Here is a 12,873-nt window from a genome sequence, read left to right on the forward strand (position 1 = left end):
AATGATAATAACAATAATAAGAGCCTGAATTACATAGTACCTACTATGTGCCAAGTACTATGCCAAGTGCTTAGCTTGTTGCATTCCCGTAACAAACCTGGAAGGTGGATGTTATTATCACCCCCATTTTATAGATAAGATCACTAGGTTCCTCCTAGCTCTGAACCCATCACCATATTGTTTCTGGGGTTGTTTTTTCTTCAGGTTTTTCCTTTGTCCTTTGTTCACCAGCTGTCTTCTAGTTTCTTTACTTTACATTCACAATTATAGCACCAAGCCATATTGTGGCATTGTAACACCATGCACAAGCAGCTTTCCAGGGGACAGCTTTTAAGGTTCTGATTACACAGTATAATGAGCACACTATTTATTCCATAACAAATCAAAGCAAGGTACAGCACTCACAATATTACAACTTATCACAGAAAATCACAACATAGTATTCAAAACAGCTTATCATTAAAATGGCCACATAGTTTTCACCAAAGTGGTCACAATATTTAGCACAAAGAGCAATCATCTCAAAGTACAATAGTCCAAGTCTTCCACTCATGGGGCACACTTGATTAACTCAATCAGTCACTTATTCAGCAATCAATTACTAAGTATCATATACAAAACCCTCCACCCCTAGGTCACTAGTAAAGTACAATTTCTTCATTACTCAGTACCCAAGGAGAGGTCCTTTTATCTTGACTTGGGGCTGGTTCTCAGATTCCCTGGATCCCCTTCCACGGTCCCAGATTCTACCTGGATTCACCAAACTGTCACCTGGGTTCGATGGCAGACAGCTCCCAGGTCCTTGTCCAGCTCTCTGGGCAGGTCCTGCTCCACACTGAAGTTCACAGGGTCCAGTCCATCTCAAATCCTTCACAGTTTCTGCTCCCGGGAATTCAAGGCTCAACCAAGCCACAAACAGACAAAGTTCCTGCATCCCGGTCATGCTTCCTCAGTGTTCTGCAGCTTGTTCAAAAAATCAGAATCACTTTATCCATCCTGTGGGAGGGGGCTCCTGGGCTCCTGGCTCTGGCTCTGGGCTCCTGTTCAGAAGAAGCTCCATCAGGACAAATTCTCAGGAAATTCTCTCTTCTGTAGCTGTTCTGCCACCAGATGCTGGTCCCAAGAAATTCTGCTGTGCCTCTCTGGGGCTTTTCTTATATACACAGTATTACTTACTTCCTTTAGCCAACCCCTTCCTGTTACGTTAATAACAGGAGACAGGAGTTCATACCTTCTGTTCCACTAATCAGAGGCTTGATCAGTTACTAAGTGCTAAGTACCTACTACCTTTGTCAGCACCAAGGGATCTTCAAATTCAAATTACATTACCATTACACACATTTAGTCTTTATTTCCTGGTTTTTGTTTTGGTCTGAAAATGTGAATTCTTTGGTGTAAGGAACTCATGATATGAAAACTCCTTCCATCAGATGCTTGGCAGCAATTCATTTCTCTGTAGTTTTTTAGAATGGGAATTTGAAGACCTTCCCTGTTTTGAAAATATGCTCTGCCCCTATTATGCTAATTATAATCACATGGAGCCTGTGGTGGGAGGAGTTTGCTGAAGGGTAGAGCAGAGACCACAGGAAGCTGGGAGTCAGAGCAGCTAGACTGGAGGGAGGAGAAGACGCATCCAAGGGAGACAGTTAGGCTTGTGAGTAAATGTTGGTTTGTGGGAAGGCTAAAGAATGCTGTGGGTCTCTGTGTTGTTATGGCTTATTCACTTCTTTGCTACTATGATGGAATCAGCTTGTTGATTTTAGTATTCAATTTTCTGGTATCTGAATAAACGTTTTGCTTTTGTCTTTTATATGGAGAGTCTGTTATATTTTGTGATCAAGCACTATGCAGGCATATTTATAGTGACTACTGGAGCTGTGAATATTGCATTGGTGCTACAGTAGTCTATGGCCTTAGAGTTACCTGGGACACTGAGAGGTTAGAGGACTCAGCTGGACACAAAGCAATGATATAGTATTAACAGGTTTTGAAAACAGATCCTGACTCCAAGGTAGACCCTGCTCTTACTAAATTCCTGGGTCTCTCTTTTAGTGACTGCTCTCATTAAATTGTCTTTCTTTTAGAAAAGGATCCTTGGCTTTGACTCTATTCTCTTCCCTTAAGAACCTGGTTCATTTTGCTCTCAAAAGATCATGGTACTTTAGACATGATCTAGTCCAACCTCCTCATTTTGTACATGAGGAAATTGAGGCCCAGAGAGTTTAAGTAATTCAACCAAAGCTTCATATGTAATATGTGACAAGGCTGGGATTCAAACTCAGGTCTTGGGACTCCACGTTCACCTTCTTTGGCTAAAAAGATATTTGTTCTTGCTGTTTAATTTAATCCTAAAAAAATTGCTTGAATTTAGTCCTGTTCTTATTTTGTACTGTATATTTGGATTCAAGATGAACTGAGTTCAAATCTAGCTTTAGACACTTACTAGCTAAGTGACCATGGTCAAGTCACTTAACGTCTTTCTCCTCAGTTTCCTCTTCTATAAAATGAGGATAACATCAGCATCTACCTCTCCCAGTTGTTGTAAGGATAAAATGATATATGGGAAGTGTTTTGCAAACTTTAAAATGCTCTATAAATGTTAGCTAATATTTAATTAACATTAATCAATTTTATTTGATTAGTATAAATCAGTCCAGCGCATGGTGGCCTTTTTGTTTTTTACTTGCCTTGGTGCATTGGAGAGTTTCATGCCTGTGTCAGCATTAACTTTTTGTCCTCAGCTGTTGGTATATTATGTAGACAGATCACAGTTTGCAGCAAGGCTGATCTCAGCATGGAAAATGCTTCCTTGGGGAATTCCTCTTTGGCTGAAGGGAGGCTGGCAGAGACCTTCATTTTGCATAAAAGAGCATGCCCTCTGGTTGAACACAGCGTATCTTTTCAAAACTGGCTGTCTTCTTCATCACTAATTCTCAATAGTGATGTAAAGCGCTTTGTCCAGTATAGATCCATTTACAGCTGGCAATAGCAGGCAGACATCCAGACAGAACAAAAGAATGCTTATTTTCACATTTGGTGGCTGATGTTGAATGATAACATTTTTGCATAATCTAAAAACTTTTTATGCAGATGTTGTTCAAATGACCAAAAAAAAGGGTGCTAACAATGATGGACTTTGTGAGTGGAATTTAAAATCTTTGCCTGTGTCTCCTTTTGAATGCTTGTCAAGCTTTGAAAAATAACCTTTGGCACAATAATGAAAGAACAGAAACAAGGCTTGCGATGAGTGAATTCTTTCTTAACTACATGCTAACATCATTTACTCTCTTTGTTTAATGAACCTATATCCAAATAAAATAAATAAAATATAATAGCAGCAATAATGATCATGGTAATTTTTAAATGAATCCTTAGGGTAACAGTTCTATGAAATTTACCCTTGATTTTTAATCTGGGAAGTTGATAATAATAAAAATAACTAGCTTGCAAATTATTAAATTTATTAAATTATTATTGCTATTAAGTTGTTAAATTGAATTATTATTAAAGTAACTATCTTAACCTTTGTCAGGCACTTTACATATATTATGTCACACAATCTTCACAGAACAACCTTGTGGGCTAGTACAATACACACACACACACACACACACACACACATATATGTTTTTGTTTTGTTTTTTGGAGGGGGGAAGGCAGGGCAATTGGGGTTGACTTGCCCAAGGTCACACAGATAATAAGTGTTAAGTGTCTGAGGCTGGATTTGAACTCAGGTCCTCCTGACTCCAGGGCTGGTGCTCTATTCACTGTGCCACCTAACCGCCCCTACAATACATATTAACATGCTTGACAAATGAAGAAACTGAGGTTGAGAAAGGTTGTGACTTAAGAGGACTTTAGTTCAAATCCTATTTCTGATTCTTACAACTTGTGTGGCTTTGGTTAAATCATTTAACCTCCATTGCTCATCTTTAAAGTGGTAGGTTGGACTAAATGGCCCTGAGGTCTTCTCCAGCTACAGTTCTCTGATCCTATGACTTTTCTACAGTTACAGATAATGAGTGTCTGAGGAAGAATTTGGACAATTTTCCTGACTTTAATTTCACTACTCTATCAGCTACCCTAATACCCTCCCCATTCCTTGCACATCTCCCCCAATTAACTAAGTATAGCTTAGTCTATTCCTGTAGAATTAGTTGAAAAGTCAGGGGAAAATCTATCCCATATTCAATTCCTGACCTTTATTTTGTCTGAAATTTAAGAACATTTGAATAAAACTATCATCAGGGTAGAACTTTGAAACAAATACAAAGATTCTTCTTTCTCCAATTTAGAACTTGGAGGACTATCCAATGTCATATCGTCCAATCACCTCATTTGCAGATAAGGAAACTAATTGCTGAAGAAGTTAAATGACTTACCCAAAGTAATAGAGGTAGGAAGTATGGCAAAGACAAGATTCAAACCCATTGATCCTAGGATCCCAAGTTCAGTGCATTTTTTTCACTGCTTTGCCATAAGGTACTTTAAAATATCACTTCCATATCTACTTTTACTGGTGAATCATAAACTGGCAAAATTTAAACCATTTCCCCACTGCAAACCCAACAGAAACCATTGAAAAATTGGCAAAAATCAGTCATACAATGTAAAAATCAGCCATGCAATGTAAAAGGTATAAAGGATGCTGTCTAACTGGATTCCCTGTTAAAATTTCCCTAGATTTTAATCATTTAGCCCCAAAAGTTGTCAGACTGGTTTGCATGTTCACAGTTTTGTAAATGAACATATTTCATAGGAGATGATGTGGTGAATTATAATGGAAGATCTTTGTTGACTTGAGAGTAAGAAAGCCACTAGGCTTGAATCCTGACTTTGTCACTTATGACTTCGGTGATGCTGGACAACTCACTCAGCTCACTTGGGCTCTGTTATCTTATCTGTAAGACAGGGCAGGTTGGACTAAGTGACTTCTAAGGTCCCTACATCTTTTATTTCAGCTGGACCTGTGCTAGTATTGGAGTAGGAAGTTTCGCTTAAGGGACTTCCTTTACCAATGCAGCTTGGCACTTTCTTTGCAATTTAAACATGCCTGTGGGTACTAGCCAAGGTCCTAGTTAGTAGTGGACCTAGAGGTAGGATGGTAAGATTCGAACTCATCTTCCTGAGGCCAGTCGCTTGTCTTCTATACCAGGCTGTCTCTCCATTAAATCTATGGTTTTGAGATGATAGAATGACATTGCCCCCGCCTGACTTTTTCATTACCTCATATGGGCTTTATTTTGATATAGGTGGTTAATCTGGAACTGTCAACTGCTAATGTTATTCTGCAAAGTTTAGGAGTCGCTGGGGCAAAGAAGATATCATGTAGCACCATATACAACAATGTTGGTATTGATGCTTCTGGTCAAGACCTATGATTTTGTTGGTATGGGAAGAAAAGAAGGAAGGAAGGATGGGAGAGGAAGGGAGGGAACCAACATTTATTAAGTACCTACTATATACCAGGAACCATGCTAAACACTTTCAAACTATTATCTTGTTTCATCCTCATGATAACTCCCCCTGGGATGTGGGTGCTATTATTAGCACCCCCATTTCATAATTGGTGAAGCAGTTAAAACTTGCTCCCCACGGTCACACAGTTATTGAGAGTCCAAGTATGAATCTGAATTCAGGTCTTTCTGATTCCAGACCTAGAATTCTATCCTCTGTGCCACTTAGTTTCCTCTGTGTATGGGAAGTATGGAGAACTTCTGATATGACAAGTCCTTTCAGCAGCGCATGTGGGTATGGTTGAAAGTCTGCCATTTTTCTGGGTCTTCTGAAAGGCCAAGTATCTTGCCCATGGCCATCCAGCCAGTAGGTGCCAGAGGTAGTACTTGAAACCCCTTCTTCCCCAACTCCAAGATTAACTTTCTTTGCACTACAACACAGGGCAATGTTTAATATTATTAATAAAAATGATTATTTCAATCATAATAAGTGTCTGTTAAATGGATAAATATATATTAAAATGAAATCTCTATATCCAGTCCTAGTCTCTGTCCTGGATTCGAATCTTGTCATTTCAATTGTTAATTAGATATTTCAAGCTGAGTGGCAAATGGGTATCTAAAACTCAAAATGTGCAAAAACAGATCTCATTTGTTTTTTCCCTAAACCCAATCCATTCCTCATTTCCCTACTTTTAGGACACCACCATCTTTCTAATCAAACAGATTTCAACTTGAATTTCTGCATGATCCTTGATTCTTCATTCTTTTTCACCCAGCATATCTAATCAGTTGGGAAATCTTGGCTTTTCTAACACCACAATATTTCTCTTATATATCTTTTCTCCACTCACACTCTTACCACCCTATTTCAGTCCTTCATAAACTCTCACCCGGAGTACTGCGAGAGTTTCCCAAAGGGTATCCTTGCTTCAATTCTCTCTCATATCTAATCCATTCTCTGCACTGCCGATGCAGTCATTTTCTGAAAGTACAGTTGTGACCATATTCAACAAACTCAATTACTCCTGTCGCTTCTGTTGTTCAGTCATTCCAGTCGTATCTGACTCGCTGTGACCCCATTTGGGGTTTTCTTACCAAAGATATCGGAGCAGTTTGTCATTTTCTTCTCCAGCTTATCTTACAGATGAAAAACTGTGATATACAGAGTTAAATGACTTGCCCAGGGTCACACAGCTATAAGTGTCTGAGGCCAGATTTGAACTCATAAATGCAAGTCTTTTTGAGAGCAGACCCAGTGTTGTATCCATTGTGCCACATAGCTGCCTCTAGGGCCAAATATAAACTCCTCTGTTTAACTTCACAAACTGACTCTGATCTTCTTTTCTAACTTTATTATAAATCACACACCATTTTTGACTCCATGACTCATCCAAACTATCAAAAATAGCCTTCTTGCTGTTCCTCACATGTAATATTCAACCTCCTTTCTTCATTCTTTTGCATTGGCTGTCCACAATACCTAGAATGCACTCCTAACTCACCTCTACCCCTTAGAAAACCCTGTTTTCTTCAAAACTAATATAATGGAATCTTCTTCCACATGAAGCCTACCCTCCTAATGCCAATGCCATTCTTGCCTCCATTAAATTTACCTTCATTTATTTTTAAAAACTTTATGTTGTAAATTGTATATACTTATATTATTATATATAATTATTAGTATTAACAGTATAATTAGTGTTGATATTATATCATAAGATTAAATATATGTTTTATATATTTTTATACATTATATTTAATGTATGCTTACTGAGGTCAGGGATTTTTAATTTTTGTATTTCTGTTCCTAGAACAAAGCATGGATGTCTAGCACATAGAAAGCACTTAATAAATGTATATTGTGGACCTCCAGTCAAGATGACTGCCTAAATTCCTGTAGACAGATTAGCTCCCCCATACTTTATCCAGCAAAAACCTAAAACTTGTTCCAGACCAAATAACAATCAGGAAATCCAATGAGCAGCTATAGCAAACATCCACCCTAGAAACACACAGCTAGCTCCACTACACAAAGAGTTAGCATGAGACCCAGACAAATTGGTAACCTTCTAGCATAAGCAGAGATAGTTAAAGCCTACAAGTTTCTGTGTTCTGAGGCAGCTAGGGCAGAAAGTGCCTCCAGAAAGTCCTAGGATAGTAGAAACAATGGGGTTGCTGGAAGCTCTAAGAGATGACAGAAACTAGTATAGACTTGGCAGTGCTCAGATGGAGAAACCCCAGGGCTCGAGGCCCCAAGTTTCTGGTGTGAGATAACATAGAGACCCTGAGGATCCATCATTCCTATCTTCAAAGATCCAAGGGACTTAACCCCAGAATGTGGAAATCAGGAAGCCTGCACACTCAGTCTGAGTTCAAGCAAGGCTACTGATTTGATCCAAAAGCACAATAGGTGTCAGAGGAGGGGTGTTTTAATAAATGTTTAACAACCAGCTCTCAAAAAAAAGGAGGAAACACTTAAATTCAAGCTTTCTTATCAACATTTTACTTTTCATTGCTTTTAAGTCTAGACAAACAACAAAACAATAAATCAAACCCTGGTTTGTAGTGTTCCAAGATGTACTGGCTCCAACATACCCCTGAGGCAGAGCTTAACCTTGGAATAAAGTTCCAGATTTGGAACTAAGGCTGGTGAGATGGTTATATCAAAGAAAACACCTTTCACTATAAACAATCATTGTAGATGCAGAGATGTCCAAAGTCCAGATTATTAGGAGAGTATAACTGGAAGAAGAGACTTAAAGGAAATATTGGATTTTCTACAAGGATTATATGAGTACCTAAAGGAAATAAAGCAGATGATAAAAGATGAAATGAAAACTTGTTGGACAGGGAGGGGAAAGTTACAAGGTGAATAAATATCTTAGAATTATCTTGCTCAAGGAACAGACTAACTAAAAATTAGAATAGACCAAGCAGAAATCAATTACTCCATCTAAAAGCAAGAAAGATTATAGCAAAAGTTAAAAGAATTTTTAAAAATAGAAAAAAAATGATAGCGTTTAATAAAAAACAAAAACTTGGAAAACAAGATAAGGAGAGATAACTCGGGAACCATTGGACTCCCTAAAAACCATGACTACACACATACACACACACACACACACACACACACACAGAGGCCAGGACACTATATTTCAAGAAGTCATAGAAAGAATCCACTGGTCACCCATTGAACAGACCCTCAAAAAGAAAAAGTCCTAGAAAGTCATACACAAAATCTAGGGCTTCGATGTCAAAGAAAAAATATTGCAAGATTACAGAAAGAAGGTGCTTGAGTACCAAAGAGCCACAGTTGAAAACATACAAGACCTAGCAGCTTTAACATAAATTAGAGCAGAGTTTTGTAATGGTAATGTAAATGGGAAGATCTTTCTCATCCCTTAATCGGCCCATGTGACCTACCTGAATTACATGGAAGCCTGAGTCACATGAGTCTGTGGTGGGAGGAAGTTGTTGAATGTATAGAGCAGGAAGGGTGGAGCAGGAAATGTGGAGGAGAACTGAGAGGAAGTTGGTCAGAGCAATTAGAGCTGAGGGAGAGAGGAAGCAAACAGTGAGCCGTGAGTCTTCCTTTGTAGGAAGACCTTAGTAGGTGGAAGGCTTAGGGATGATGGTGCCTCCTACATTGTTGTTGTATATAGATTTCTTTGTTGCTATGATGGATTTGGCTTTCTGGTGTTGGGATTCAACTTTCTAGTGTCTGAATAAATGCTTTGGTTCTGTCTTCCATGTGGAGAGTCTGTTATATTTTGCAATTAAGAATTGTACTGGCATATTCATAGCTGCCGTAGGTGCTACGAATATCATATTGGTGTTACAATTTTGGAATACAATATTTCAAAAAGTAAAAGATATGGACTTTTAACCAACAATGAGTTACCCATAAAGACACAGGGGGGAAAAGAACTTCAATTTAGTACAGGATGTTCATGCATTTTTTTTTTATTTTTAAGCAATCGGGGTTAAGTAACTTGCTCAAGGTTACACGGCCAGCTGTTTCTGGGTGGATGCTAAGTGTCTGAGCCCGGGATTCAATCTCCAGGTCTTCTCAACACTGGAGCCGGTGCTCTTACTCGCTGTGCTACCTGGCTGCCCCAGCGTTCATGCATTTCTAATGAAAAGAATCGAGCTAAGTAGGAACTATAAAATGCAAACATATAGGTACAGAAAAGCCTAGGAAGTTAAATTTATATGAACAATTGGAAGGGATTGTGTGATGAGAAAGTGCTAATGTCCTACTAATGGGAGAAGATATAAGTATTCCTTGGAAACCTTAACATATTCAAATGGTACTGAAGGAGTTAAGTAAGAATACAGAGGACCTGGGCATGGACTGATTCTGAGTGTTTTAAGAAGGAGAAGAAAAAGGTAAGTAAAGGAATATATTATTGTAAAAAGGAGAAAGAAGGGACTGATTTTTTTTCATAATTGGTCTATGTGAGAAGAAGAGGAAGAAATGGGTATCAGATGAACCTCACTCTTGGCTGAACTGGACAAATGAAGATTGAACATGTTCACATGCATATGCACACGTGCACACACACACAGCAAGCATACAAAGGGTTTGGAGTGGGGGTGGGAATGTTAAGGGATAGAATGATAACAGGAAGGGAATAGTCCCAAACATACCAAAGGGGGTATTAAAAGATCAAAGAAAATCAAAGAACTGGAGTCCAAGGTAGTACCCGTACATAGGAGAATGGCTTAATGAATTGTGTTATATGAATGTGATGGAATTGTTGAGTCATAAGAAATGATGGAGACAATGTCAGAGAATCCTGGAAAGTAGGAACTGGTGCAAAGTGAAATGAGCAGAGCCAGGAAAACAACTCATAGAACGACAACATTGTAAAGGAAAGTAATTCAGAAAAGCCACATCTCCAAAGTAACTATGATAGAGCATACCTTCCAATAAAGAAATGGTGAATTCAAGGTGTAGAAAGAGACTTTTTTCCTTTTTTAGACTTGGACAACATGTGGATTTATTTTGCTTAATGATACTTATTGTTACCAAGGAAGGGTTTTATTGTCCTCTGATTTTAATTTGTGATATTAGTTTAGTTGGAGTTAGCAAGAGGGATGGTGAGAGAAACAGACAAACACACACATGCAGAAATCCATTGAAAGATTTTTTTTTTAAGATTCATAAAAGAGAATATGGAAGGAAGTTCAGAAAGAAGCACAGACAAGAAGCAAGGCAGTTTTGAAAGTATAATGTTCAATTTATTATATGCTTAAGAAAAAAAAAATGGGTGGCTAGGTGGCACAGTGACTCCTGGTGTCAGGAGGACCTGAGTTCAAATCCAACCTCAGACACTAGCTTTGTGATCTTGGGAAGGTCCCTTAACCCCAATTGCTTTGCCTTCCCCCTCCAAAAAGACAAAAAAAAAGAACTAACCAAGAAGCAGTATGAAATGGAAGCTCAGTTATAAATGCAATCATTTTTCTGTTTGCTCTCTACTCTGCATATGGAAATGGTCATTTTTTTGATGTTAGAGCTTTTAAAAAATTTTTTAAATGTTTGTTTTTTTAAAAACCAACTGTTCATTTTTATAATTTTGACAGTGCAAATAGAAGTGGAGGAAGAAGAGGAAGATGATGACACTGAAGAGAGCTCAAGTAAGCAGGAACAGATTAAGTATGGTTTCCCTTTCCCTAAGGGCAGATGACGATTGAATTGCAACTAAAAATTGCGAGGAAGATTGTTTTGTGGTTGGTTTTGGATTTTTTCTTATACTTGTCAAACTATAGCTACCCAGTGTCACAACTTCTGTTGCTTTAAAGAGAGGCAGATGAGAATTACTGCTCATTTCTGTCTTGGAACCATTCAGCCTGGAGATTCACATTTCCCACAATCTACACCATAGCCCATAATTGAAGGAGACTGGCAGAGTGAAGGAAATACATTTCTCTATTGCCCGCTGTTCTATATGGACAATCATCATGGATTCCGAGGTTTGAGTTGAGTTTGAAGTGTCATAACGTTACCATACCGGCCATTTTGCCTGAGTTTGACCAGTTAGTTCAGTCAAATAACTGTCTCTACTGATTCTTTTGTATTCAATTGACATTTTGTTTGACTGAATTGATCTGTTGTTTTGGCTTTATGTAGACACAGTCTAAATGCCTAGATTGTGACTCCTTTAGAGACTCTGGGTTCACTGAAGTAACATGAAAAGGGTTCTCTTTTGTTTTTTTTAATTTATGCTTGGATTGGAATAAGAAAGGGCTCATTGTACAGGAAAATACTTTGATTTTACCCAAGCCAAAAGGAGGAATTGTATCTAAAGAAGGGTTCAATTAGAGGTTATATAGAGGACGTCTACTGTATGTCCTCATGGAGTTCCAGCTAATGAATGGCTCACTGTACGAATTCATCATATTAATTAGGTGTCTCCCCAAATTTAATTTTGCAGTAATCCTCATTTTCCTGGGACCATAGTAGAGGGAGTTTAGCCCCATGGAAGCAGTCCAGGGCCTCACATAATTTATGAATGCAGTGACCTGTCAAATCAAAGCTGCCTATTTAACAAAACACATTAAAAAAAAAAGATGCATTGTAAACACATCAGCATTTAGTAAGCTGTAGCTGATTATCCCTCTTTAGGATCTGGATCTGAGAAACTAATTTAAACATAAAAGTCTGCCTGTTTGGGGCTAAATGGCAAAGGATACATTAAGTACCATGTAGTTCACATAAGGCAAGCCTGTGAAAGTTTCAGAAGAGTTTACTTAAGAAGGACCTATGTACCACAAATGTCAAAATGCTAACTAGTTCTAAGAGCTGCTCTCAGAAGGTTCAATTGTGTTCCTTTCACATTTGGGTACTAATTTGACTAACGAAATATGTATGGGGAATTATTGTGGGAGGATTTTTTAACCAGACCAAATCATTGAAAATATTTGACAAATCATATACCTCCCCCACCCTCTGAATCCCTCATCACTTGCTTTCTGCCTCCTTGCCATTGGGGGCCTGGCCCTCAAAGCCTTCTCAGCCTCCTGCCAAGATGAGAAATTCACAGTTTCACAGCCTCAGTCTCTGCACCCAAATGATTCTGTGGGGACAGAATTGGCTCCAGGTAGATACTGGATTTTTTCCTCCAGGCTTAGTAGGGTACCACATAGCCACAGACAAGTCCTGTCCCAGTTCCCTCTGTCCTTCAGTTCTCTGTTGTAATACACAGCATCACTTGATTGCTATTCAAACTGAACAAGCTTCTGCCTTCTGGTTTTCTGAAGCACTAATGGAGAAGGAGAGGGGTAGAATTGGGTTCTGTTGCAAACCCCTAAGTCCATGTGTTCAGCCCTGTTGTAGGGTGCTGGGTGGAAGGGGAAGGGATGCTGAGTTCTAAAAGAGCTTGCCAAGGGTAACATTATTAGCTATCTCCTC

At 38.6% G+C, this 12,873-nt stretch overlaps 1 protein-coding gene across 1 annotated transcript in view; it reads left to right on the forward strand.

Annotated features, from left to right (window-relative positions):
• Positions 1–1,566: 1,566 nt before the first annotated feature.
• TMC1 (transmembrane channel like 1) overlaps positions 1,567–12,873 on the forward strand; it is a 151,415-nt gene continuing 140,108 nt past the window's right edge. The window contains exons 1-2 of the mRNA XM_069087161.1: positions 1,567–1,654; positions 11,046–11,099. The gene's annotated coding sequence lies outside the window, so the exon portion shown is untranslated. The remainder of the gene's footprint in view (positions 1,655–11,045; positions 11,100–12,873) is intronic.

Source organism: Petaurus breviceps, unplaced genomic scaffold (genome assembly GCF_028583685.1).
Source record: "Petaurus breviceps papuanus isolate PSGF00001 unplaced genomic scaffold, PetGlider_PUasm1.0 118, whole genome shotgun sequence".
Taxonomy (NCBI): domain Eukaryota; kingdom Metazoa; phylum Chordata; class Mammalia; order Diprotodontia; family Petauridae; genus Petaurus; species Petaurus breviceps.